This window comes from Sturnira hondurensis, unplaced genomic scaffold (genome assembly GCF_014824575.4).
Source record: "Sturnira hondurensis isolate 20B ecotype Veracruz unplaced genomic scaffold, ASM1482457v3 Scaffold0019216, whole genome shotgun sequence".
Lineage (NCBI taxonomy): Eukaryota > Metazoa > Chordata > Mammalia > Chiroptera > Phyllostomidae > Sturnira > Sturnira hondurensis.
In genome coordinates this window covers 1,081,427-1,106,432 of record NW_028091847.1, presented here as the reverse complement: position 1 = coordinate 1,106,432, position 25,006 = coordinate 1,081,427, and the positions used below count along the sequence as shown (strand labels likewise).

At 41.5% G+C, this 25,006-nt stretch overlaps 1 protein-coding gene and 1 long non-coding RNA gene across 3 annotated transcripts in view; one reads left to right on the top strand and one right to left on the bottom strand.

The window, feature by feature from the left end:
• MAP3K13 (mitogen-activated protein kinase kinase kinase 13) overlaps positions 1 to 25,006 on the top strand; it is a 125,785-nt gene that overhangs the window by 40,864 nt on the left and 59,915 nt on the right. The window lies entirely within an intron of this gene.
• On the bottom strand, positions 1,593 to 15,232 carry LOC118974260 (uncharacterized). The gene is made up of 3 exons (XR_005063834.1): positions 15,159 to 15,232; positions 4,544 to 4,549; positions 1,593 to 1,604 (listed from the first exon to the last, which is right to left on the bottom strand). It is a non-coding gene; the product is annotated as an uncharacterized LOC118974260 (long non-coding RNA).

The window sequence follows — 25,006 nt, the reverse complement described above, 5'->3', positions numbered from 1 at the left end:
TTCTACCAAAGCCAGTTCTTCAGATTCTCTTATTTTGTATACAATTCATAAAACCTAACACATTTATGAAAACCTACTCAATAAGAATTTTTTCAGATACCTTAGCAGTAGATTGTTTTATAGAGTATTTCTAAATAGCAAAAGAGAAAACATTTTCCTTTCTCAGTTGACCTATCTCTACTGGCCTCCTCCCTTCCCCAACCATGACTTGGTCCAACAACTCTGACTGGCTAACCTACCTCCATAAAACCTGGCCCTATTCAGTGAGGACTTCTTTTGATAAACTGTATAACTCAATTACTTTTTCCCCTCCCATCTACAAAAAAAAGATGCGTTAGCAGTTTAAAAATATAAATTCTGCGAAAGACCCAGGGACAAGCTTAGGCAGTGATTCTTAAACTGTGATACCGGGACCAGGAGCGCCAGCCTCCCCTAGAGACTGCTCAGAAATGCGAATCCTCAGGTCCCACCTGAGAAGTTCTCCAGGTGGGGCCCAGGCACCTGCTTCAACAAGCTGGCTAGGTGACGCTGATGCACACGAAAGGTTGAATGTGCTTGATTTATAGCAGAGCTTCTCAGACTTGTAATGTACATAGGAAACGCTTGAGGATTTCATTAAAAACCAGATTCTGATTCACTCAGGCTGGGATAATTTTGCCAGCATCTGATTCACTCCCAGGTAGTGAAGATGCTACTGGTCCTCAGACCACACTTTGCAAGGAGCAAGAGTCTGAAGGCTTGGCACAAGGCACTCCGAGAACTACTGCATTAAGTAGGCTCTATCAAAATTCCAACTATCCCAGCCCTGGCTGGTGTGGCTCATGAGCATTGCCCCCTAACCAAAAGGTTGCGGGTTTGATTCCTGATCAGGGCATATACATACATACATACATACATATACATACCTAGGTTGAAGACTCTGTCCCTGGTATGAGATCAATTAATGTTTTTCTCTCGCATCGATGTGTTTCTCTCTCTCTCTTACTGCCTCTCTAAAAAGCAATGAAAAAAAATGCCCTGTCCAAAAATAAATAAATAAAATCTTTTTTAAAAAAAGAAAAGAAAAATAGAATTCCTGTCCACAAACACTCCCAGTCAGCTTAGAGACTGATTCCTACACACACAATGCTATCACAGAACTGTGGTTCTCAATCTTTTTGGTGGCAGGACCAAAAAAGTTATGGAAGGCTCACCCAAGGCCTTTGTTTATATGAGTTGTGTATTCTATATTTACCATAGTCAAAATAAAAACTAAGGAAAATATTAAATACGATTTATGTTTTAATAAAACCATTGCACATTAACATAAAGGACTTTTTAATGAAAAATAACTGTAGTTTCCAAAGCTCAGACTTGAGGAAACAAGCACTAGGAAAAAGGGTTTTTGCAAGTTTCTTCAGTGACTGACACAATAAATTAGATGACAGCTAGATTCTCCTCTCTGCTTCTGCTTTCAATCTATTGTGGCGTCCAGTGGCATATAGTAACCACTGGGAAATTTCAGTGTGTACTTGTGAGAGAGTGTAGAAAAACAGGAAAATAATGTCTTTTGATTTAAAACATTTCTTTGTCTTTTTTTTTCTTTTTCAAATGAGTCTGTTTAACTCCAGACCATACAGAATTCGGGACAGAACAAAGACAGGATTCTGGCCTGGGTTTCTCTGCCCTCACAGCTAAGGTTGAAACAGCAGAGTGAGAAGAACTAAAGAGATGAACCACTGCATGATTATTATTAATATTTTTACAAAAGCATGTTCTTAAATATACGACAGGCTGTAAAACAACACTTCCTTCTAGCTATAGGTGGCAAGAGACAGTGCATCAGGGAATGCGTGTGTTCAAACAGGAGGAATGAAGGGTCACCACTGCCCCAGGCACAAGGAACAGCTCAGTGTTTGCCAGGTTTCTTAATTCCACCATGACCAGGGCCCTTCCCTGCAGCCTTCGCTTTTAGCTTCTCGAGTTTCTTCTGCTCCTCTTTTTGCTTCTGCTCAAATGCCTCATCTTCCTCATCCATTCCTTGGGCTGCCTTGGGGACTTCTTCTTGGCACCTTTGTGGCTGGACATGGCACCTCTGTATTTTTTTTTCAGAAGGATTTTTAAATTAAATTTATTGGGGTGACATTGGTTAATAAGGTCATATAGGTTTAAGTGTGCATTTCTATGGTACATGATCAGTGTATTGCATTGAGTGCTCACCCCCCAAAGTCAAATTAGCCTCTGTCCCTGTGTATTTGGCCCCCATTACCCTCTACTACTCAAACCACCCCCTTCCCTCTGGTCACCACCACAGTTTTCTCCTCTGGGGTCGCTGAGTCACCTGGTAACTCTCATCTTCATTTTCTGAGGAACCTCCATACTGTTTTCCATAGTGGCTGTGCCAGTTTACGTTCCCAGCAGCTGTGAATGAGGGTCCCTTTTTCTCCACAACATCTTATTACAAAAATAGCTCTGACCTCACAGACCCCCTTGAAGGTCCCAGGGACCCCCAGCAGTGCCCAGAGCACTGAGCTCCGCTGCATTGGATGTGAGTGTGAAGAAGATTAGCTAACCTCTGTATTGTGCTCACAGATGACATCTGCCGTTGTGCCAGACACTGTTTGTAGTGATTTGTGTACGCAAACCTCACAACTCTTTGAGGAAGGTGCTGTTAATTCGCCTAATTTGCAGATGACACCAAAGCACAAAGAGGGTAAATTCCTCCAAGCAGAGCCAGCACGTGGTTTCAGATAGTCTGGCTGCGGGGTCGAACTCTGCTCTGCGCCGCTGTGCTGCTTCCCTACCTGGGCACTGAGTTAGATTTCATAGAGAAGACAATGCTTTTCTTCAGGGAGAGGCAGTAGGGGTTCTTTTAGGCAATCTTGGGAGAACACTTCCTGTTGCTAAATATAGAGCAGGATTTTATTATCAGGAAACTTTACAGCCTTCTAGTTTCTTCTCAGGCGCTGTGCATTCAGATTTTTTTCCTTTCTCCCAACTGCATCAACAAGACTGAGCTGTGCACCCCCGGCTGCCCAGGGTTCCAACAGCAGCTGCCAGTTAATGCAGCTTCAAGGCTAACGAACAGGATTTCCCTCCATTTTTATTGTGATAAAACATAAATAACACGAAGTTTACCATTCTAGCCATCTCGCAGCGCACACTCCCGTGGCACTGTGTACGTTTGTGTGGTCCTGCAGCCAGCACGTCATCCACCTCCAGAACCTGGATGTTTTCCCCAACTGAGCTGCTGTCCCCATTGAGAAATACATCTCCGTTCCCCACCCCCTCCCCCAGTCACTGTCAATGAACACTACTTTCTGTCTCTGTGAATTTGACTCTAGGTGCCTCATATTAGTGAAATCATTTGACATTTGTTCTTTTGTGACTGACTTATTTCATTTAGCATAGTGTCTTCAAAGTTCATCCATGTTATGTGTCAAAATCTCCTTTTTAAAGCTGAACAATGAAGTCAAGGCTTTGATGGTTAAGAATAAATCATAAACACATGGTCTAAAGAAATAGTTAATTAAAAGAGAAAAGGAATGTAAAGCACTATAGAATTTAAAGAAAGTAACATAAACCTATAATATATTGCTTTGATGCCTTATTGCAAAGCTATTTTCAACCATTGCCCTAAAAGTCATACTGTTCTCTGGGCAGAAAGAATTCAGGAGGAGATAAGAAAGAGAAAGTGGCCCTGGGCCGGAGCTGGACCGCTGTGTATACTGTAGCCAGGTCTCATGACGGTGGCCTTCCTTCCCTCTCTCCTGCACTCCCTGCTCCCATTCCCTTTGCCCCATCCCAGAGACAGTGAAACAAAACGCTCTTTCTAGGAATGGCCACCTTATGGAACTGTCCACAGTTTCACGAGCAGATGAGTTGAATATTTTACTCCAACTCTGTCACATAAAAGCCCAAAGAAACTGATGTGCACTTTGTTTGAGCCTAACTGGTGCCTCTTTTGTGAGGGAGAGGGTGGGGGAGCGCTTGTGGGTCAGGGTCCTTGAGAGGGGTTTGTAGACGACAGTTTCTGTTGTTATCCTGGGACCATGCAGAGAACTCAGTTTTCAGAATGTTCTCGAATGATGAAAATGTGCCGGAGTGAGCACTGGGTGTAGTGGTGAAGAACCTAGTCATGGCACTGCCTTCACAGAGTGTGCAGACTATAGAGGAGACAGTTAAAGACAGTTGTAATATGGTGATATGTGCTCTTAGGGGAGGGCTGGTTAGGGAGGGTGAAGGAACACAGGCAGCTAGTGGGGGACATAAAACCAAGCATCTAACTCAGACTGGAGGGATCCAAGAAGGCTTCCTGCAGAAAGTGATTGCACACATGAACCCTAACAACAAGCAAGAGTTGGGTGGAAAGAGCTGTGCAGACTGTGTGGCAAGCCCAGAGGACTGCACGTGCTGAATTCCAGAGGTGAGAGAGAGAGAGAGAGCAGTGCATCCAGAGAAGTGAAAAATTCTGGTTGCTGAATTGCAGGGCTGTATCAAACATGAGGCTGGGGAAGCAAAGCATACCTAGAGGGCTTGAACCACTAGGAACCGCTTGAACCACAAGTCCCTGGGACTTGACTCTAGGAGCAGATTTTATAAAGTTGAGCAGTGTGTTCAGAATTACATGCTAGGAAAAGCACTCTGGCTACGGAGAGAATGGGATAGGATGGAGAGACTAGCAATAGGGGATTGCTAAAATAATGGAGACAAAGATAATGAACTGTGTTAGAAAGGATTATTGTGATGGAGAGAAGTGCACAAATTAAACATGTACTCAGAATACTACAGGATGCTTTTTAAAGGATAAAATAATAATTCATACATACAAAATGAGTAGGTGTCCACAATTTTATTTAACTCATTAATTAATGAGGGAACCAGTAAAATGTTATAAGAAAAATTCAGAGAACACATGTATATATAGGCAACAGAGAATGCTGAAATGAATGTGCAAAACCAGTCAGTATCCAGAGGGCATTAATAATTCATGGCGTTTCACCAGATACAATTCATTTGCATTTCTACAGTCAAGAATCAGTTGCATTACTAGTGTATTGCAATTTTCAGAATTGCAAATATCTCGAAAACAAGGAAAGCCTCATATATAGTGGGAATGGTGTGGTAGGCAAGGACGCTCAGCAATCTTTTTTGCCTATTTCAGTCTTCGGCAATATTCCCTGACAAGAAAATATCCACAGGATTTTGGTAATTGGTTGGACGTGGTGGTGGTGAGCATGGAGAAAAAGACAGAAATGTCAACTGTAACCATTCATTCAAGGAAACTGGGGGAACAATTGGCCAAGATTTTGAAGATGAAACAGAAGGGTACAATGGGCAAGTTTTGGAGGGGAGGTATAATAGGAGATGGGGCCAGGGAAGGGATGCACAGATAAATACAGGCTGGCCGCTCTAAACCAGAGATGCTTATATCATGGGCAGTAACAAAGGAGGACAGGAATGTGACGCAAGGTGGGATTAGCTGGAGACCAGGTCTGCAGGGTTATTCCCAGTAGTCCTCTGATCTATAGTGCCAGTGTTAGGGCTCTTCATTTAGCCTGTGTCCCTCTGTGCACGTGTCCCTAACACCTGCTTGCTTGGAGTAAAAGCCTAAAGAATGATGTTGATTAAGAATGCACCTGGCTGGTGTAGCTCAGTGGATTGAGTGCGGGCCTGCGAACCAGACGATCGCGGTTCGATTCCCAGTCAGGGCACATGTCTGGGTTGCAGGCCAGTTCCCTGCAGGGGCTAGTTCCCAGCAGGGGATGCACGAGAAGCAACCATACATTGATGTTTCTCTTCCTCTCTCCTTCCCTTCCCCTTTAAAGATAAATAAATAAAATATAAAAAAAAAAGAATGCAGAAGGTGATTTTGATGTAACTAAATTGTTTTAAAGAAAATACACTCTGAGGGTGGAGAAACCTGTCTTGTGTATCTCTCTATGCCTTGGATACCTAGCATAACTTCAAGTAATTATATTTGATAATGAAAGACTAATGTATTGGATTATGGCCTAAAAGAGTTCACAGGCTTACCCCAAATCATAGAGCTGCCTAAGCAAGGATTCTAGGATTCATACTCAATTCTTCTGACATTAAAGCTCACGTCACGAGGATGACTGACTTACATTACAACATCTTGTGGAATTTTCAGCCTAGCAGTTATTAGGAAAGATGAAAAGGTATCTTTTATTTTTTTTAATTTATCATGTTTCCAGTAACTAAATATAACTGCAAAATTTAGATATACTCTTTCTAAGGAGAGATAACTTTCAAAAAGGACCTAGTTTGAATCAGATGGACTTGACAAGCCATCTACTAACTATATAAACTTGGACAAGTTATTTAACCTCTGTGAGCCTCAGCTTTCTCCTCTATGAAGTGATGATAATATTCACCTCTGTGAAGGTATGAAGATTAATTGAGATGAAGCATATAAAAAAGTATAAGCATAACTGATGCTTTAACAGACACTGGCATTTTTTTTCTTCTAAGGCTTAAAGCTTTTGTACACTCACTTTATCCCAAATCCACCTTTATTTGAACATGACTATATTTAGCACTGAGCTCTTTTGCTTAATTCTTGATCAATCTAAACTTAGCTCTTTGAATATAATTTCTGTAGAAAGATCTTTATTTCTTGATATGTTTATCACCTATTGCAAGTACTTCACTTTTCTCTCTTTCTTCCCAGTATACTGGCTTTACTCTTTCTTCTTAGTTCACTAAGCTTTGCCATTACCCACTTTCTGAGTCACATTGCTGAATTATAACTCAAATTGCTTTTGGTTTGTTACAGTTTTTTAGGTCCCATTTATTATTTCTCAGGTACAACAGGCATTTCTAATTTAACATCTATTTCTAATTCAGCTTTCAAAATACCATTATAATTCAAGATCATTGTGGTTTTCCTTTTTTTAAAGAATTTGCTGAAAGTCCATGCACTATTACATTCCTCTGACATTTCTGGAATATATGCAAATATATTGAAATCATAAATGGAGAGACACATCCTGTCAGACCTCTTGTGGTAACAGTATTTAAGGGAGTTTAAAGTGATACAATAAGGACTTAATCGGTTTCCCACTGTTGAGGAAAGGGAACGTTACTAAATTGTGTTAAACCTGACTTTTCCTCAGAGAAGGGTCAATACCTGCTCAGCCAACCTCACATGGTGATTATGAGACTCAAGTCAGATTAAAATATATGGACTTACTGTGGAAACCCGGTATATAAATGTAAGATAACACAATGGTTATTGTTATTTACACTCTCATTATATGTCCCTAAGAATGCAGGCCAGCAGAGCGCACCACACAGGAAGTGTCTGCGTGCCCCCAACAAAGGACAGCGGATTGTGATTTCTCCCCTCCTTCTGTTCATTTTTCTGACTGGCAATCAGAAGGCTTTCTGTGATGAAACCCTATATGTTCACTTTGCAGTGACTAAAGGCATTCAGACCTTTTCATTGCTGGGTGTTGTGTTTGCAGAGTTATTTACACCACCTAGCAACCTGGCCCAAGACAAACAGTCCCTACCAGCCACACTGTGACTTGCTATACCTGTCATTGCCCTGTTAATGTAACAGCAAACATTTGCTGTATCTAGAAGACGGCGTTGTCCTCCCCCTTGTTCACTGTTACGTTCATTTCTTGACCTGTTTTATGGTCTGTGGAAGTAATCTGTAAAATGAGAAACTCTTACGTAGGAGAAGGCATTTGGTTCAGTCATCTTTACCACAGCAGGAGTCTTATAATCTTTCTGACGGAGAGAGCATTTTCAGTAATGGGAGAGCTAATCAGTTTTGAGGGATCCTTTTCTATTGTTAGACTGTTCTGATTCCTTATAGTCACAGGATGTTTTTTTAGTCATTAAAAAGGACCTTAGGTCTCCAGCTGGGGGACCTAAAGAAATACATCACATCAAAAGAAATACATCGATGTTTCTTTCCCTCTTTCTCTCTCCTTTCCCCTCTCTCTGAATGAATGAATGAAATCTTTTTTTAAAAAAAACAAGGGCCTTAGAAACCATTAGTTTTGCCCTGGCTAGTGTGTCTCAGTGGATTGAGTGCTGGCCTGTGAACCAAAGGATCACGGTTCGATTCCCAGTCAGGGCACACGCCTGAGTTGCAGGGGAGGTCCCAGCAGGGGACACACGAGAGGCAACCATACATTGGTATTTCTCCCCCTCTCTCCTTCCCTTCCCTTCTAAAGATAAATAAAATCATAAAAACAGAAACCTTTAGTTTCTTAGAAACCATTAGTTTCAGTTTGCAGATGAGGAAATTGAGGCCCAGAGAAGTAAGGTGACTTGTCCGCGGCCAAATGGCCCATTTGTGACACAGCTGGGACTCCTGACTCCTGGTAGCTTATTTCTAAGTCATTACACTGCAGAATTACTGAAGTCCAATGTGTTGAATGGCTATTATGCAGTATAGAAATGCTTTAGTGTGCAGCATACTTTAGCCTAGCAAATATTTATGTTGTGTTACGAACTTATTTTTATTTTGGTGGAGAAAATTTAAATCTTTTTTAAAATTATGTACAATTAGCTCCTTAAAACTTCGTGAAAAATACCCTGCTTTAGAAAGTGTTTTTCCTTTGCTTTCCTTCTTTGGGGAGGAAGAAATCATCAGTGTGATTCTTACCATACATCTAAGTCATATGGCCAAAAAGACAAAAACACCTTTTCTGCCTGACATGAGTGAATGAATTTGTGGAGCGGCCTGGAGCCAGAGCTCTTTAATATTCCCGTCAGGCTTTGGTCCCAGGCCTGTCAGTGGCAGCGCAGATGAGACTGGGGTAGAGCCTGCCCATATGCCAGGGGACTTGGAAAGGTCGCCTGGCCTCTGCCTGCCTTCTGGAAGGGCTGCCCTTATAGGGAATCTGGAGCCTTTTGTCTTGTAAAATCGCTTGCTGGAAGCAGTAGGGTCACCCCTTGCCTCGTGTGTGTGTGCATGTGTGCGTGCATGTGTGTCCGAGCGGGGGGAGTAGTGAAGAGGAAGACACCACACTGGTTGGCTATTGGTGGGAGATGCTCAGATGCCGAGCAACTCTGCGAGGGGTTGAGGTGTGTGGGCAGCCGGAGGGGCGGCAGGAGTCTGAATTGGTGCCATCAAGAGAGCTGTCTCTTCTGAGAAAGAACCAAGAGCTTTAGAAAGAAGGCTTGGTACGGCTTTGACCCTGTGATCTGATGGGCTGGGCTTAACATCTTTCAGTTTTAGTTCAATATTTATTTCAGGCTTATCAGAGGCACCAGCAAGAAAGACGTCTTCTCTAAATTTCAGACCTTTGGCCTCTTACCCTTGTAAAGAGATGACCAGACTCCTTTCCCCAAAGCACCAAGCCTCATCAGCTGTTGCCATCTATTTATTAACCTGTGTCCCTATATTATAAGCAGGTATCATTGCTTGTCTGCATTTCTGTTTGTAGCTATCTCCCCTGTTAGACTTGTGTTCTAAGGAACAGGAACTTTATTTAAAAAATCATGACATATGTAAGGCATACCAAAAGATAAAGAGGGTGCCATCTTCATACTTTTATATTTCCGTGTGGCTTCTGAGAAGCACTGCACAGCACCTGGCATGCAGCAGGCGCTCGGGAAAGGTTGTTCAGTTGCAGCACTAACTTCCTTCCTTCCTATACACGTGCAGTCACCCTTTCTTCCTATCCCTGGCAGCCTATGTGGAGCCAAAATCACTTTCTCTGGGGGCCTAAGCCCTTGGGGTCACAGCCCATACACTCTGATATTCATGGAAATGGTAGCTGTTCTGCAAGGCCTTTGGAGCAGTGGTGCCCACACTAGACAGTTCTACTTGTTCATGGCGTTAGAACTCAGGAGTGGCCAAGTGTTCTATTCAGAAGACTTAAATTTGAAATAAAGGGAGGAAACAAAATAATGGTATAAATAGGTAACAGGAATGTGAATGTGGCTTTAAATGGTAGAATTAGTTTGTTATCTGTGTTCGCTGTTGCACCCTTTAGTCATGACTGATTTTCTGAAGAGAAGCAAAAAGTGGCTCCTGGAAGACGGAGGGGTTGGGAGGGAGGGACACTATGGGGACGGGAAAGGACAGGAGGAGGTTATTCGTGCATGTGGGAAGGGAGAGGGGAGGGAACCTGATGGTGGATTCAGAGGGTTGTAAAAGAGACAAAGGAAAACAACAAACATACCCCTTAATAATACTGACCACCAACCTAAGAGTAAAGTAAGTAGGTAAAATGTATAACTCTCCTGATGTGAGTGTAATAACTGAGTGAAACTTTCCCTCACATTTGTCTCCCCAACAACATAGTCCTTTGTCCCAGTTTTAGTGGAACTACTTCCTTATTCCGTTCCAAACCACCTTTCCTGATAGAGTGTATTTGAAACTGGAAACCGCAGCCGGCTCTCTCCCCACTGTGGCTCCCTAGGTGCCCCTGCTCTGCTTCGATTAGTGGTAGCATCTTGTCATCTCCACTGGAAAACTCTCCCCGACCATCACATCCAGTCAGCGACTATATCTGATCAATTCTGCCTTCTATTTCTCAGATTCTTTCCATCCTCTGTATCAAAGCTTTTTTCTGACCTCCATCCATCTATAGTCTATTCTTAGACAGAATTATCTTTCAAATCTAACATGTCACTTCCTTTCACCTCTCCATACTTCTCTACCCATAGCAGCAAAGAAAGTCCTCTAATCTACCTTTCTAGCCCAATTATTTACATCCCTCATCACCTCCTATCAGCTCTGCAGACATTTCTCTCTCTTCCCAAAGAACCACATGATTTCTTTCACACCCCTATGCATTTGTGCAGCATCTTCCTCTTCCTTATACCCCTTTTCTATTCATCCTGGACAGCAATTTCCCCTTCCATGGACTTCAGAAATGTGTACCCATTTCCCCTAGAGAGCTTCTGATACACAGTAATCACTTATTTGTATGTTTCTCCTCTAATAGATTGTGAACTCCTCCAGAGCAGGAGTCCACTGTTTTGTTCATTTTTGCATCATTTTTATTGCTTAACACAGAGCCAGTACTTTTGGAGATTAGTTAAGCATTTATTGAATAAGTGAACAAACTGAATAGAAAATATCTGATAAGCAACCACCTTCCTCACAGATATGGGAGTTTTTAGTCTTGTGATTTCAGTAACACATCGGATGACTGCCTTTCTCACATGGCTGTGGTGGGAACTGGTGTGAGAATTTCTATAAAAGTCTTTGAATATCTAAGAAGATGTGTCAGGCCTAAGCTCTAGGTCTTTAAGCAGCATACAAAAAAAAAAAACCAAACAATTGTTTTAGCTTTTCTGACTTGTATTCTCTTTCTAAGGATAATCCCAGGTGCCCACTAAGGCTCTTCATGTAAAAGCCTCAAAAAGTATCCTAACTGAATTTTCCTTTCAGCTTGTAATTTTCTGACTATTTTTATAAACTTGATCCTCTGCATTGTTTTCCTTCTGAATAGGACCATTCCTGTCTTCTGTCTCCTTTTCACCTGGGTATGCCGTCCTTACAATGCTCACATTTGGAGGAAGCAGCCCAAAGCAGCTAAACTTTCAGTAAGAGGCGAGGAGAGTAAGCAGCCCCTAGGGCAGTGTCTGGGCCGTGCAACTTCACCCAAGCACATGCGTGCCAACTCACACAGCTTCTCGCTAGGTTAACATCTCAGTTTTCATTCTATGGTCAGTAACGTCACCTTTTACTTTTCAAAACATTAAGAATAGATGAAGCAGCTCTAAACCTGTTGTTTGTCCTTTCTTCCTTTTGCCCAGAGCTTCTTGAATCATAATGTCCCTTCTAGTTGCCAATATTTAAAGTGTGAGAATTTTCCCTCAAAGTTCCTGGGTTCAGAAATTGGGTGTGGGGCTTTGGATGCAGGGATGGGGTGGGGTGGCTCCTGAGAGTTCCTTTTGAAAATCTGACAGCAGAGTCCCTCGCCTGGGCTGGAGCTACCCTGTTCCTCTGTCCCTTCTATGGACAGCTGCACTGATAGATGGATTCTCCTAGGGGAGTTTCATGGATCAGCCCTCCGTCCATTACCATGGAGAGGATTATAATTTGCAGCCCAGATGGTGACTGACTACCCCACCACTCCCTATTTATTTTAGTAAAGTGGCAGAGGTATTCACTATTAAATTGCTTCCCTCTTTTTAAAAGAACTGATGTTATTTTCCAAGGGCTCTACATAAAAATAAATACTTATAAAAACACTGAAAAAATAAGTTTCATCAGAATGTGGAAAACATTGCGCATTATTAAAAAAACACATGGTCACACTTATTTTTCTTGGTCTACCTCTGTGTGGAAATGAGGCTTTCAGGCACAAATTCTGGTCAGATTGCTGAGTTTTCATAGGAGAATCTTCACAGGAGGGTGTCAGCATGCCCTTCTTCTTGGTTGACTATGAAAGCTTATGGGTGTACGTCTTACATGCATGCCAGGCTCCTGCCAATAGAACTTAACAATTCTTAGCTACTCAAAATTTTTTGGAAAGCTTGAATGTGATAAATAGTGGTCAAGGAAGATTTCCTGAAGGAGGTGTAGTCCCTGTCCTTCTGGATTAAATCAGACTTTCAAAGAGCTGCTATTTTACTTAGAATCTCTTACTGTAAGTATTTCTTTTCTGGAATATTTGGGAACCTTACCCTGTATGGAGAGGTACTCTAAACACCCTCCTGGGAAAGATGCTACTGTATTTTCTGGGCGGGTATTGTTGAGCCTATTTTACCGTTTTCTATGGTTCAGCAGAAGATACTGGCCTCTCAGGCCTTAGTATGAGTAAAAACTGTTTCTGCTGCGCAATGGGTGTGCTTTTATCTTACTTGAAAATTAATTGTGTCTTTTGGTCCACACGGATTCTGGTCCAAATTTGTAGACCATCTTTAACAGTTGTTGGCATGCAAATTATTTTTGTCCACTGATTTTTACCTTCGGTTTTCTGTTTTGTTTTTGGCATTTTATTCCTATTTTCCCTTTACCTATTTGCCTCTCATACTGTGTGCGTTTTTGTGAACGGCCTCAGGTGCTTTTTAGGACAAAGTCCATGTGTCTGTCTCCTAATATGTATTTGTTTAATGAAATTAATTTAAGAAACTGAGCTTATTATAGTCAGTCTCAAATAAAACCATTATATTATGACTTTTGAATTCTGTGTTTTTGAACCCTTAGTATCTTTAAGAGCTCCGCAATGTGAACTCTGGACGCATTGATTAGACAGGATGTAGAGGCCAGATGACGCCTAGAAGTCTTACTGTGTAATTTAATCCTGGGTGCTGTGTTGTTTGGCTTCGCTGGACACCGAGTGTGCATATGTAATTATGTGCGCATGTGTAAAAAGCCCAACCCTGATAGGAAAGAGAGGGAGGCACATCATTAGCAGAGATTAGATTTGTCTCTCCAGCTGGGCAATGTGACTCTGAATTCCAAGGGCTTCCCCAGTGTAAATTATGAGAGACTCAGCTGCTGTTCAGTTCCCCTCTGGCTGAACTGCTTGTGCTAATGCTGTTAAGCTGTGGCTCAAGAGGCAAAATGTCCTGATATATCTTACAGATATATCTTATTCATATAAAAAGAAAAACCTTTCTCCTTCTCAGATTCACACGAAAGTGATACATAGTCTTCCCAAGTCAAAAATAAAAGGCAAAATGGAAAAAAACACAAACTGCATGGCAAACTTGAGCTGCACATACAGTACTTTGAAAATTGTTAGTAGACTAAATTAATTTCCACTCTGCTAAGGCAAGTAGGAGTAACCTAATCCTAAGAGTTTAATTCGGATCAGTTGAGAGTATCTGACGTTAGGTCTGCTGCTGTCCTGGAATTGGTGAAGTCTAAGCAAATCAACCCCACCTGGCACTCTGAACCAACTCCAGGGTCAGGGCCACAAGAGGGTCTTATCTGAAGTTCTCCAGCAGCAACAGTGCACTGATATGAAAACATGCAGCTTTTTAATATTGCATGAAGACAAGGCTTAGCATGCCATACATATCAATTGGTTGAGTAGCATTCACAGCTACAGTAAATGATCCGTTTCAGTTTTTCTGTTGACATGGCTATGTGTGTGTTGTACTCAAATCCAATTCACAAAGGTGTGGTGTCTTTTATATGATTTTATTGCCTAATATAGCCAACTTGTTGACATAGATAAGCCAAATGGTCAGTTTACCAACTGAATAAATTGGTCAGAGAGAATAAATTAAATGCACAAATAATATAGGAACTGTAATTAAGTGATTGTTTTAAATGTTTTTTTAAGCCATTAACATTTTTTTCTTACTAAGCCTATTAACAAGCAATGAAATTGTCTGACCTAAGTGGAGTTTTCCTTTGCTTTTCCTTTGGAGAATATTTTAATAGGATGGGAAATGGTGCTATTTCCTGTAGAACAGGAAACCAGATAGCAGTGGGGTCATCACCTGTTCAGTCCTCAGGACTGTAAACCTACACAGTACCTAGTCACTCCGTCACCATCAATATCGGCAGCGGCCATAGCAGTTATGCTTACACTCTGCATAAATAGCAGCCCAAGTAATCTATCAATTTAAGATTAAATAATGGATGTGATTGAGAATTTATTACTTATCTCCTATTTGTGAAGATTTTAGGAAGAGGGGAGATTTTATTTTATTTTTTTATTATTTTATTGTTGTTCATGGACAGTCATTTGCATTTACCCCCCATCACTTCCCCCGCCACCCCAGCCATCCCCACCAAGAGGGGAGATTTTAAATACAAAAGATTAAGGAGAGACACCTGCAGTAGAGATGGAGGCATAGGTAGGCACGCTTCGCCTCCTTGTACAACCACAGAAAGAATTACAGCTAGATCTCAAAGCAAATAACACCCAGAACCATCAGAAAAGTGAGCTGTATGGAAGTATGACAACCAAGAATTTAAAGAAGCCACATTCATCCAGATGGGTAGGAGGGGCAGAGTCATAGAGATGGGCAGAGAGGGGAGGAAACATGGAGTGGTGCAGAGAGCTGGTGGCTGCAAAAGAATGGAAGGTCCCACATTTACATGCAGTAGATTAAAATCAGAAAAGATACCGTGGGAGTGAGTGATCCCGGACCACACAGCTCAGAGTTCCAGTGCCAGGAATATAAATCCCCGTAACTTCTAGCTCTAAAAACCAGCGGGAATTGGAGCGGTGGAAGAAACTGCTGGATTTTCAGGAGACTCCATTAAAAGGGACTGCATGGACTTAGAACATATACAAATGCACCCACTCTGGGATTCACCACCAGGGCAACAGCTGGAAGAGTGCCAATGTCATACAGGAAGTGGACGAAGCAACTGGAAACAGGGTGAGCACTGGGAAAAACCTCCAGAAGCCAGACAGCAACAGTCCCTTCTCTAAGCCATCCCCCCACACAGAGCCACGAAGCAGTGAAGTGTGTTGCCCTGCCCTGGCAATTACATAAGGCTCCACCCCACACATTTACAGGTGCCTTTTCTACATAGGCCACGCTACTAAGACAGGGAATCAAAGCAGCTCTACCTAATACACAGAAACAAACAGGGAGGCTACCATTGAGGAGACAAAGAAATATGGCCCAAATGAAAGAACAAGACAAAACCCCAGCAAAAGAGCTAAACAAAATGGAGACAACAAACCTATCAGATGCAAAATTAAAAACACTGATGATCAGGATATTCAAAGAACTCATTGAGTACGGCAACAACAAAGGGAAGAAATGAGGTTTACACTCAGTGAAATAAAGAAAAATCTACAGGGAACTGTCAGTGGAGGGGAGGATGCCAGGATTCAAATCAACAACTTGGAACATAAGGGAGAAGTAAGCATTCAAGCAGAACAGAAAAATGAAATGAGAATTCAGAAAAAATAAGGGTTGTATAAGGACCCTCTGGGACATCTCCAAATGTACCGACATCCAAATCATAGGAATGCCAAAAGGAAAAGAGGAAAAGCAAGAAATTGAAAACTTATTTGAAAAAATAATGAAAGAAAACTTACCTAATTTGGCAAAGGAAATAGACATACAAATCCAAGAAGCACAGAGAGTGCCAAACAAGTTGGACCCAAAGAGGACCACACCAAGACATCATGATTACAATGCCAAAAGTTAAAGAGAAGATCTTAAAAACAGCAAGAGAAAAGGAATTACCTGTGAAGGAGTTCCCATAAGACTAGCAGCTGATTTCTCAAAAGAAACTGTAGGCAAGAAGGGACTGGCAAGAAGTATTCCAGGGGTGTCAAACTCATTTTCACCAGGGGCCATGTCAGCCTCATGGCTGCCTTCAAAGGGCCAAAATAATTTTAGGACTGTATAAATGTAACCACTCCTTAACTGTTAAGGAATTGAAATTATATTCAGCTCTTTGAAGGCAACCACAAGACTGATGTGGCCCCTGGTGAAAATGAATTTGACACCCCTAAGTGGTGAAAAGCAAGGACCTACAACCTAGATTGCTCTTCCCAGCAAAGCTATCACTTAGAATGGAAAGGCAGCCCTGGCTGGTGTAGCTCAGTGGATTGAGCACAGGCCTGCGAACCACATGACCGCGGTTTGATTCCCAGTCAGGGCACATGCCTGGGTTGCAGGCCAGTTCCCTGCAGGCCAACTCCCAGCAGGGGACGGACGAAAGGCAACCATACATTGATGTCTCTCTCCCTCTCTCCTTCCCCTCTAAAGATAAATAAATAAATAATTAATTTTAAAAAAAAATGGAAAGGCAGATTAAGTGCTTCTCAGACAAGGGGAAGCTAAGGGAGTTTGTCATCACCAAGCCATTGTTACATGAAATGTTAAAGGGACTTATTTAAGAAAAAGAAGATCAAAACTATTAAAATTAAAATGGCAATGAATTCACAATTATCAGCAAATGAATCTAAAGAAACAAACTAAGCAAACAACCAAAACAGAAACAGAATCAATAGACATGGAGATCATTTGAAAGGTTATCAGTTGGGAGGGAGAAGGGGGAAAATGGAGGAAGAGGTGCAGGGATTAAGAAGCATAATTGGTGCTGTGGCTCCTGCAGCTCAGTGGATTGAGCGCTGGCCTACGAAACAGAGTCACCGGTTCGATTCCCAGTCAAGGCACATGCCGGGGTTGCAGACCAGGTCCCCAGTAGGGAGAACATGAAAGGCAACCACACATTGATGTTTCTCTCCTTCTCTTTCTCCATCCCTTCCCCTCTCTCTAAAAATAAATAAATAAGCCTTTAAAAAATATATATGTATAGTTTCAAGAAAAGATTAAGGAGAGAGAGCCTGAATTTTCCATGAGCAGAAGAATGGCACTGTAAAAACAGGTGAAAGAGGTAGCACTTCTCTAAAAAGCACTCTCTTCTCATTATCATCGTGAGTGAAGGCAGAAAGGAAACGCACTGGTTGGAATGGGTTAAATTCTGGGGGTAAAATGGTGGAAAAAATTCACATTGGAATGTGAGAAGTGCTTTACACATATCAGACTGTAGAAATTAAGTGGATTATCATTAAAATTTAGTGCTGGTGCCCTAGCCGGGTGTCTCAGTTGGTTGGAGCATTGTCTTGTAACCAAAATGTTGCGGGTTTGATTCATATACGTAGGTTGACAGGGCACATTTGTAGGTTGTTGGTTGATCCTGGTCCTGGTCCTGGTCCTGATCCTGGGGTTGCGGAAATCTACAGCCCCAGTCAGGATGCTCACAACCCCTGGTCCGGGTTGTACAGGAGGCAACCCACCAATGCTTTTCTCTCATCCATGTTTCTCTGTCTTCCTTCCTCTCTCCCTTCCTCTCTCTCCAAAAAGCAATGAAAAAGAGATGTCCTCAGGGGAGAATTTAAGAAGAAAAAAAGAGCTGACAACAAAGCCAGTTTAGTGGGTGTGTAACCTGTGCTGCAGCACAAGATCCTGTGTTGGTTCTAATGCTCTGCTGTCTCTCTCTTGAAATTCTTAACAGTTCTTGAACAAAGGACCTTGTATTTTTATTTCATACTAGGCTTGCACATTTTGTAGCCAGTCCTACTGACAGTATATAAAATTGCCATAAGCCCTCAGATGGTGTTGCCATCACCAGCAATGAATCTCCACCTTTGAGTGTTTCCTGTGGCATGCCCCCTCCGTTTTTTCACTCCTCACCTGAGGATATGGTTTGTTGATTTGATTTTTAAAAAGATGTCTGAAGACTACTTCTCTTGGCTTTTAAAAAAATATTTTTGTATGTTTATTAATTTTAAAGAGAGAGGAAGGGAGATAGAGATGAAAGAAAGAAAGAAAGAGAGAGAGAGAGAGAGAGAAGAAAGAAAGAGAGAGAGAGAGAGAGAAAGAAAAACATCAATTGCCTGCCTCCCATAGCACCCCAACAGGGGACCAAACCTGCAGCCTAGGTGTGTGCCCTGACTGGGGAACTGAACCCACAACCAGTTGGTGTGTGGGACGATGCACCAACCAATTGAGACACAGTGGCTAGGGCTGTTGATTTGATTGTTAGAGAGAGGGGGAGAGAGGGAGAGGGAAACATCCATTGGTTGCTTCCCATACACACACAACCGGGGATGGAACTTGCAACCTTTTTTTTCCCCCTGTAGGCGGGACAATTCTTCCAACTAAGCCACCCAGTCAGAGCAGCATGCCCCTTTAAGCTCAAAGACAAGCATGTTTACTCCACCCGGGGTACTGTTAGATTTGTAGAGTTGGCTCTGAAGAATGTGTTTGTGCCGATCAATGACTTAAGGAAAACTCTGCCTTAATTTTATGCCCCAAACAATGCTATTTTGCTAATAAGATATATATGCATGATTTAATGTAATAGAATGATTTCAGGAACTACATATTCTGCTCATTCCAATAACTGTAATCTTAAACAAGTTTTCTGATCATTGCATAAGTAATGAATAGTTTTTATGAAGCCAAATTCTTCTGCTCGTAGGAAAAAAGAGACCTGTTAGCCCAGCATTCCCACTCTTCCATGATGTGACACCACCCTACAGTCACAGCTGTCCTCATCACTGCCCTCCACGCACCTTATGTTCCAACCACTCCAGACTGCTTGCTGTTTCTGGAAAATGCCATTTTTTCTTGCCTTTCATTCTTTTCTTTTGAAATTATTTTTTATAAATATGGATGCCTTAGTCCAAATACCACCCTTGCCTCCACTGTCCTCCACTCTTTCCCCACTGGTGTGACTCTTGTTGATCCTTCAAGGTCCTGCTTTGTTGCTCAAATGTCTCTCCCTCTATGAGGTTTTCCCCTGATATTCTCAATTACAGTTACTATATTTTGCTGTGCATAATGAGCACCTTTGCCCAAATTTTTGAGGAAAAAATAAGGATGCACATTAAACATGGGTATAATGATTACATACCATGGGTATAATAATCCCGTGTGTAATGCACACAAAAACATGGGTGTGTATTATACACGGCAAAATACAGTAGTTACTGCCCTCTCTCCTCTGCCATGGCTCATGCAGCTCTTAAAGGCTTACTTAATTCTGCTTTGCACTTAGTTCTGTTTACTTGACTGTCTGTTGCGCACTCCTTGAGCACAGGTCTGTCACCCACAGCATCGTTACACAATATCTGGCGCATGCTCAGTGCATGTGTACTGAGTATCTTTGTCTATCATGGCTGCTGTAAGCAAATACCACAGACTGGGTAGCTTATAAACAACAGAAATCTATTGCTCACAGTTCTGGGAGCTGGAAGTCTGACATCAGGGTGCCACCATGGTTGAATGAGGCCTTCTTCTGGGTCTTAGGCTTCTCCTTGTATTCGCACGTAGCAGGAGGGCAAGGGATCTCTCTGGAGCTTCTTTGTATAAGAGCACTAATCCCATTTATAGGGACCCTCTTCTCATGACCGAAGTACCTCTCAAAGACCCCACCTACTGATACCATCCCCTGTGGGGGTTGAGATTTCAACATATGAATTTGGGGGAGACACAAACATTTAGATGATGGCAGTGAGTGGATTGGGCAGTGAGTTAACTAGACAACTCTAGTCATCTTGTATGTTTAAAGAACTTGGTTGTAATTCCCTAAAAGGGAACAACCAGTTAACAGCAGTTGATCTTATTGGAAATAGTTCTGACTTTGAGAATTGTTTGCTGAAGAGAGAAATAATAAAAACAAAGCTGTTACTGGGAATGAGGCCCCCTAGAACTGTGTAACGTTGTGATCCCGGCTGAAGGAGTAGTGAGAGTCCAGTAGCAGCAGAGTTAAGAAAGACTGGAGGGCCCTTGTTTAGTCAGGGAAAATGACCTGAAACAGTTTGCAGTCAGAAAAACAGGAAGCCTAGGGTACCACTTGACTCTCAATTTAGCCATCTTGAGCCAGCAATTTAGCTTTCAAATTTTGTTTTTGTAGCACCTTCCCTTAATTAAATTATAATGCCATGTCAAGAAAAGGTTTGAAAGAAAGCCAGTAGCATGGTAGGCCTATTTAGGAGTATGCCAAATACATTTTCTATTCTTCCACTTTGACTCTGAAATGAAAGCTAGCTACTGAGGAATTTTAGTCTTTTCTTTTGATCCTGCCTAGGCCGTGTGAGCAAAACAGAGAATAAACCAGAGTCAGAATCTGAATCTGCTGGGGTTGAAAAATCGACTTTTGTTTGAGCTTCTCTGTGACCACAGCCAATCATGACTTTAATGTTGTCCCATGGGATTAGTATATGTAAACTGAAGGAAAAGAGTCACCAGTTCCAACCAGTCACTGGTACAGCGGGTGGTCCATCCTAGGGTTACCGCCATTTCAGTGAGTATGAGACCATTTAGTGCCCTGTGTGTAGGGACGGGCCCTGTGATTCCTCAAAGCTAATTAATGATTCATTTTCATATTTTAAATTTTGGTGCTCAATCTGTGTCTAGTGAGGTTGAATGGATGCCCCATTTCAAAACCCACTCTCACTAATGAATCCACTTGTTTTTATGGTGGCAAGTAAAAAAGCACTCTGTGGAAAAATCTGTCAAATAAAAGTTGGAACTTATAGAGTGGGGTGGGATCAACCCAGAAGAGATGTTGGGTATGTTCCCACAAGTTTGTATACAGTAAAATGAAGGTTAAAAATGAATACTGAAAGCATGCCTGGAGAGGAAAGAACATTTTAAATGGTAAGAGAAACACTAGAGATGTTATGAGAAGGGCTCTTTGATGTTCCCCAGTAGGTGAGAGAAAAGATCCATGAGCTGTCATGTGTTTGCAAGCCCTCAGGATACAAGTAATGTTTCGTTCCTTAACCACTTTCAGCCAGCAGACCCTGGACCTTTACCTCAACCTTTAACTCAGCCCTGGTTCTGGCATGAGAACCTCTAGAGATAGCTTGTAGATTCCAAGGATATGTAACCTTGACTGTGCTAAACTCTTACCTCGTTTTATGGGTTGGCCAAAAAGTTTGTTTGGCCCTGGCTGGTGTGGCTCAATAGATTGAACGCTGACCTGCAGACCAAAGGGTTGCCAGTTCAGTTCCCAGTCAGGGCACATGCCGGAGTTGCAGGCCAGGTCCCCAGTACGGGGCACGTGAGAGGCAACCACACATTGATGTTTCTCTCCTTCTCTTTCTCCCTCCCTTCCCCTCTCTCTAAAAAGAAAATAAAACAAAATAAAAATGTTTTAAAAAATAGTAGGTTAAACCTTAAAAGTTTGGGTTTTTTCCTGCACAATGGTTCTAGTAGTGCTTAGGTCTCATTAACTTGGTTTGAAACAATTTTGTTAGTTTCTATTGTGACAGCTTTCATTATCACTGTGCATTTAAAAACATTAAAATTGGTGAATTTTTGTACAGTTGTTTTAATATTGAAGATGGAAGAAAATAAGCAGCATTTTGGCATATTATGCTTTATTATTTCAAGAATGGTAAAAACACAACTGAAAGAGACAAAAAGATTTGTGCAGTGTGTGGAGAAGGTGCTGTGAATGATCAAACGTGTCAAAGTGGTTGTGAAATTTCTTAGTACTATTGACATTTCAGCCAAATAATTCTTTGCTGTGGGGCTGTCTTGTGCATTGGAAAATGTTTAGCAGCACCCCTGGCCTCTACACTCTAGAAGCCAATAGCAGGAGATAACCAACATGCTCAAATATCCAAATCAAAAAGTTATTGGTGAAAATGAAAAATGTGTCTTTTATTTTACGGGAAAAACTAAATGGACTTTTTGGCCAACCCAATATTCTCTAGATTCATGTTTGTTAATTTTCATTTACACACACCCAGAGGTATCTCTGACTCAAAAGCCATTAAGGTTATAAATACAAAATGAATTCCAATGTATACCTAAATGAAATTTTTTATTAGTCAGGTTTTTGTGTTTTTGAATATGTTTTATTGGTTATGCTATTACCATTGTTCCATTTCCCTCTCTTCATTCCCCTCCACCCTGCACACCCTTTCCCACCCACATTCCCCCCTTTAGTTCATGTCCACGTGCTATAAGTTCTTTAGCTTCTACATTTCCCATACTATTCTTGCCCTCCTCCTGTCTATTTTCTACCTGCCATCTATGCTACTTATTCTCTGTACCTTTTCCCCCTCTCTCCTCCTCCCACTCCCCTGCTGCTAACCCTCCATGTGATCTCCATTTCTTTGGTTCTGTTCCTGTTCTCGTTTGCTTAGTTTGTTTTTGTTTTTGTTTTTGTTTGGTGTGGTTGTTAATAATTGTGAGTTTGCTGTCATTTTACTATATATGTTTTTATCTTCTTTTTCTTAGATAAGTCCCTTTAACATTTCATATAATAAGGGCTTGGTGAAGATGAACTCCTTGAACTTGACCTTCTCTGAGAAGCACTTTATCTGCCCTTCCATTCTAAATAAAAGCTTGGCTGGATAGAGCAATCTTGGATGTAGGTCCTTACCTTTCATGATTTGAAATACTTCTTTCCAGCCCCTTCTTGCCTGCAAGGTCCCTTTTGAGAAATCCGCTCACAGTCTGGTGGGAACTCTTTTGTAGGTGACTGTCCCTTTATCTCTTGCTGCTTCTAGGATTCTCTCCTTCATTTTAATCTTGGCTAATGTAATTATGATGTGCCTTGGTGTGTTCCTCCTTGGGTCCAACTTCTTTGGAACTCTATGAACTTCCTGGATTTCCTAGAAGTCTATTTCCTTTGAGAGATTGGGGAAGTTCTCCTTCATTATTTGTTCAAACAAATTTTCCACTTGTTGCTATTCCTCTTCCCCTTCTGGTACCCCTATAATTCAGATGTTGGAACATTTAAAGTTATCCTGGAGGTTCCTAAGCCTCTCCTCACTTTTTTGAATTCTTGTTTCTTCAGTCTTTTCTGTTTGGTTGTTTGTTTCTTCCTTCTGGTCCATTCCATTGATTTGAGTCCCAGTTTTCTTCCCATCACTATTGGTTCCCTGTGCATTTTCCTTCATTTCACTTAGTGTAACCTTCATTTTTTCATCTAATCTGCAACCAAATTCACCAGCGTTTTGAACTCTACATCTGATACGTTGGCTATCATTTTGTTGCTTAGTTGTATTTGCTGTGGAGCTTTGATCTGTTCTTCACTTGGGCCATATTTATTTTGCATCATTGTTCCCTCTCAGACCCCACCCCCACATACAGCATCACAACCCAGTGACTGGGTTGACCTGCCCTGGTGAACACCTGGTGAAGGCTCCACCCCTCACTAGGTAACAGGTGTGACAAGACAAAAAGAAATAAATAAACAAAATTTTTTATCTGTAAATAATGCGGTTACATTTTAACAAAGCGTACCACAACTTAGAGAACTAAATGGGCTTTGTCTTTATCAAGGGCATCCTAGTAAAAGTGTCAGGAAAAGTATCCGTGTTCTTGGAACACTGATAGTTTTGAAAGAGCTGGTCCGAACTTCTAGCCAAGATGGGGGCGTAGGTAGACACACTGTGCCTCCTTGCACAACCAAAATAAAGACAACAACAATTTAGAAACAAAAAAAGAAAAACAACCAATACTGATAGAAAATTGAACTGTATGGAAGGCCAACAACCAAGGAGTTAAAATAGAAACATTCATCTAGACCGGGATTAAACCTGCAACCTTTGTGTATCTGGACGACATTCTCACCAATTGAGTTACCTGACCAAGGCAAAATTTTTCATCAGAATTACTTCAACATTGCTGAGAACATCAACAAGAAATTATTTTCTGGAGACAGCCATTTGCCTGAGAAGAAAAGAGGGGGCTGCCCCGATGAGGGAAGAGAGATCAGAGCTGTGTGAAGGAGATGACCTGACGGCACTAACTCACAAGATGTAGCATCCGCCTTGATCGGCATCACTGGTTCCAAGAATCCATCAGAAGGAAGAAACAGGGAGGTGAGAGGAGAAGAGAAAAGAGAACTGTAACAGATAAAAGTAAGCTCTTCTAGAAAGAATTTTATTGCCAAGTCATTCCCTCGGGGAACGAAGTCTGAGAAGTCTGAAACACACTTTCCTCTTTCCTTCTGTTGTTTTTTTCCTATTCTCTATGAATACAAAAAAATCTGTTAGTTTTGTGTTGAAAACAAAACACATTTCTTTTTCTTGAGTACTCTATAATTGTAGAAGAATGTCTATCATTTGCACCCCACAATTTTGAGAGTATTTTTGAAGACAGCGATATATTCTGGCTCTTTAAGAACAAAACAATTCAATTTAAAAATCACTGAGTGACAGCAATCAAGTTCTGAAGTGATGCAGTTTTCTTCTGCGCACGTTTGAAATGTCATAGCAAACCAACATATAGCGGGTTGTTATGGCAACTGGGGTACCAGAGTTTATAACGTCACTGTAATTAATGTTATCCAAATGTTATTAATCTTTCAACATCACTCACATTCTCTGAAGGGACAGCAAGCAGCCCTGGCTCTCCTAGGATTTTTCAATAGTGTAATCTGTTGCAGCTTTATTCGCATTTACTTTATTTTCAAACAGGTGTTACTTTGACTTTGCTTTAGTGAAATTAGCTACTCCTATCCTTAGTCTATTTTGGCTGCTGTTCTTTGATAAAACTTACAATGAAATTGAAAAAAAGGATTACAGTGAAATAACAGAACAATGCCTAAAGATGAAAAAATTTAAATGTGGAGAACCTAAGAAAATATTAAGGTTTTGCAAACAGAAAAAAAAAGAAG